The sequence below is a fragment of the Poecilia formosa genome, unplaced genomic scaffold, assembly GCF_000485575.1.
Source record: "Poecilia formosa unplaced genomic scaffold, Poecilia_formosa-5.1.2 Scaffold410, whole genome shotgun sequence".
Classification (NCBI taxonomy): domain Eukaryota; kingdom Metazoa; phylum Chordata; class Actinopteri; order Cyprinodontiformes; family Poeciliidae; genus Poecilia; species Poecilia formosa.
The window spans coordinates 315,332-319,804 of record NW_006800349.1 but is presented as its reverse complement, the minus strand read 5'-3'; positions in this window follow the sequence as shown (position 1 = coordinate 319,804).

The following is a 4,473-nucleotide window of genomic DNA, read 5'->3' as shown; positions in this document are numbered from 1 at the left end:
TTCCCAAACATTTTTTTCTGCGCCCTCCCCAGTGGTTTCCAAACATTTTCTGCGCCCCCACCCCCTATGGATTAACGGGGGGGGGGTGCATCGACTTCTTTGGGGGCAAAATGAATGTACGTAGCTGAAAATAGACACCAACATCGGTAGCTTATAAGGTACTTGTTAAGCTTAAGGTTCTGTATTGATATTAGCTAGTCATCTTTTAGCTAACATTACCTGCATCCACCAGCTTTANGTTATTCATTTTTAACATATCGATCTGCTAAACGGGCGATAACAACCAATGTTTATTTTCATCCTATTGACATTTTTGTTTGTGTTCCCCAGGGGTAGAGGGTCTTGGTCATGTGCTATTTGTTTGGTCATGTGACAGTGACACAGTGATAGTGATGCAGCCTGTTTACTTCTGTTGTTTAAAGTCTGTGTTGTGTATGGTTGTTCCACAGTCCTAATAGAGAGAAAGACGAACAATGAGATAAATTTTGTATTCTGAAGGTAGTTGGTCACAATGTATTGAATTTTAAAAAACTTACTGAAAAAAAGAGGAAAAAAGTGGATCAACGTTCTACAGCTAAAAACAGGAGGTCCAGAAACTAACAATGTCAGAGTTTGCAGCGACCACTTGCTAACTGGTAATGATCATTTAAATTGTACTTTTAGATATTTTGTTAGTTACTTAGAAATACAAGCATTCATATGTAAGGTAAGATATATTATTTGTATGCATCATGAGCTGTGACTATTTCCCCACTCTCTCTGGCCACGAACCATGTTTTTAATGGGGTTTCTATAGATTGCTGTGAATGGTTGACATACATTGTAGAAATGCAGCATAACTTAACATGAATTTGGGTTTGCAAAAGCTAAATATATTACAGCATATCACACCAGTTTTAAAATCCCTACACTGGCTCCCTGTAGCTCAGAAAATAGACTTTAAAATACTGTTGTTAGTTTATAACGGTTTAGCACCACAATATATTAAAGATCTACTGTTATTATATCAACCTTCCAGACCCCTGAGGTTCTGGTTCTGCTCTGCATCCCCAGAACCAGAACCAAACGAGGAGAAGCAGCATTCAGTTTCTATGCACCACAACAGCTGAAACACTGACTTCCTTTAAATCTCAACTAAAAACCCACCTGCTTAGAGTTGTATTTCAAATGTAATCAATTAAGAATTTAATGATGGCACTTGACTTAATGTTATGTTTTGATTGTTGATTTTATGTTGCATGACTTTGGGTGCGTTCACACTGCAGCCGGAAGTGACTAAATTCCGATTTTTTGGCAATTTCGATTTTTTTGCCGGGGCCGTTCACACTGCCAGTAAATGCGACCTGTATGCGTTCTGCAGTGTAAACGGGCAAACGACCTGAAAGTGTCCCGCATGCTCAGTGTTCTGCCAACCGCCATAAAAAGAAGNAAATTTGCGGCAGAGCGCATCGTGGCGGTACATAGCTGCAGGGTTTCCTCCAGAAAACTTGCTAACCCCGGTGGTGGGGGCGTCGAGGTGGTCCACCGTGTTTTTGTATTAAAAGATGTTAAGTTGACAGGAAATATTAAAGTATTACTGTGTAATTATATGTTACAGGAAAACATCTCCAGTGAAATGCTATTTAAACCCACACCTAGTCTAAAAACAACAAATTTGCACTTCTGTTTAATCCAAATTAAGTCAGCTTCAGAGGCCACATAAACGCTAATATTTTAAAATAGACCACAGATACATAAATGTAACACTTGTTTATTGAGATTATCAATGCTGTTAAATTTGATTCAATTGTTTAGGCATAGATAAGTTAAAAGATTTAAAATTGTTTAACATTTAAATGCAAGATTTTAAGGAGCTGGCAAGTTTACTTTGTAAAACTTCAAAGAACAATATTCATAGTTAGATTGTTTTGTTACCATAGCAACAATGTGATGCTATGAGTTTAATCTTTGAATTTACAAATCCAAATTAGTAAACTGCTATTATAACTTATTGCTTTTTATGCTGGCCAATTAAACTACTCTCTTCTGCCATATTTCACTAACTCTAACACAGAATCTGTTAGAGGTGCTGATGATTTTAGCAGCTAAAGGAACCCCTAAGTCAAAGTCTGCACAGGGCCTCATGTAGCCTTGCACAATGAGCAAATCCGCTGCATTGCGCAGAGATGCGCAACAAACAGGAGATTTGGCTTTAGTAGTTGTTCCATTTGGTGTCCGTTGAGTTTTAATTGTCACAGAAACTATTCTGGTTGGTCGAGTTCATGGGACTCGACCGTGTCTGACGGTCACGAGTTTCTCAGATCTCCGCGCACATTAAGTCTAAGTAGACAGCGCATTTGATATGGTTTGATGCATCGTGTAACTGGAAAAATAATACTAAAAATAATATAAAATGAACGTTATGCGTGACTCAGAGGAGAGCGTGAAAGCTTCTCACCGGGCTGAACCTGCATGATGAGGTTAGCGCTGCTCGTTATCCACAAACTCTCCGGCCAACGGGACCATAGACATAAATTTTACAGGGAAGACAGACACAGAGCCACACGCTGGGCAGCGTGTTGAGATGTAAACGCCACAGATAGTTGTTCGTTCACAAAGATAAATTATTCTCACCGCTCCACAACGCGCCTCTGAATTCGCTACAACTTATTCCTGCGGTTCACATTGAGCTGCGCAACCAGAGCTAACGCGGCGGGTTTTAAACTCTTACCTAGAGTTCTCCAAAGGATCATAATTCCTCACAGTAAGTTGATGTAAATATCCATACAGGCAGTGGTGGAGAAAGTACTCAAAAAATGTACTCAAGTAAAAGTAAAACTACCACATTAACATTTGTACTTAANCTAACCTGTGTTATTTCTATGAGCTTGGACCTACTTGTAAATAATTTATTTAGCTTCTGCAAATTCAAATTCTATAGAGCCCCCTAGGAGATATGGGGATTTTTCTTTTCTTACCTCGCAAAATTGTGCTCTCTTGCAATAATGTACTAATCAGTTCATGTGGCATAACTGAATACTATAAGTAGTAAGCCTTATAGTATTCATCGTACTTTCTGCTATAATATAAAGCTTTCATGAGGTTTTTCCTCATCTTGTGAAATATCTGAAGTTTTATATCTTTTTCTTTAGTACAGAAATGCACCACAAACCTATGATATAAATAGAAACTTTCCGTAAGTAGGAAAGAACTAAAAATACATCCAAACTATTTGGACTATTTCTGAGTTATTATCACAGGGTAATGAGTCATCTGACAGTTTTGATCGTGTCTCTATTGTGTTTGTAGTCTGAATGGTTTAAAGGGCCGTTTTAATGTGCAGTTCTGTCACACTCTTACATAAACAGAGATGCAGTGAATAAATCGATTTTTAATCAGTTTTTTTGCACCACACAGTTAAAAATAAACACTGAGTCTCTTTAAATGTGTATATATTTGAAATTTTAAACTGACATTTGTGACAGTATACAAAATAGACCATCAAATATTGCAGTAAGCATATTGCAAGGTAACGCAAAAGTTTTGCGAAGGACTGCAGAAGAAAAATTTTTCCCCATGTCCCCTATTATATATTTACCTTACATATGAATGCTTGTATTTCTAAATAAATGTCCAATTAAATATCTGAAAATACAATTTGAATGATGTGATCCTGTTTTTAGCTGTAGATTGTTGATCCACTTTTCTCCTCTTTTTTCTGTATGTTTTTTTAACATTAGCTCCCTTGTGGCCAACTACCTTTGGTATGCAAAAATAACATTTATCTTTCTCTCTATTCCAACAGTTGGAACAACCATACACGACACAAACTTGACCCCCATTTACATTGCGTGATTTCAGTCCCACGTCATCTTAAATCCAGCAATATGTGGGCAAGGCCTAAGGAGTCTTTTTCAGTTTTTTAAAAAGACAGAGGCCCAATTTCACATTAAATTTAGAAGTGTAACGATTCCTCGAATAATTCAAGTACCTCAATTATTAAAATTCCTCTAGAAAAATTTATCTGCTTCAAAGCTTCATTAAATTATGTTTTATTATTTAGCCCACTGTGTTCCCCCCGGGTGATTATTTGTGTTGAGCTGCGCTCTCACTTCTGCCTATGAGTTATAGGTAAGTGCTAATTGTTAGCAGCATAAAATCCAATTTTCAAGTTCGGTCTGAGACCAAGAATTTTTTTTTATTGATGTCTTAGATTTTTATTGCTTTCGGGGGACCAATAAGCATCCTTAAATTGAGTGATCCGATGCTTTGAGTACGACAGCCTTTCTCTTACCGGAGCTGGTGCCTGATGGCGGTGAAGAACGTTGCAGGCGTATTTATACAGGTGAGTGGATAGACTGAACACTATGGGTGGCTGCGCTGCTGTTGATGCTTAACGCAAGTGAAGCTTTACAGATGAACCAGAATTTTTTTTTTATATCATCTCGGTCTCAGCAAATTTGTGGCAGAGCGCATAGTGGCGGTACATAGCTG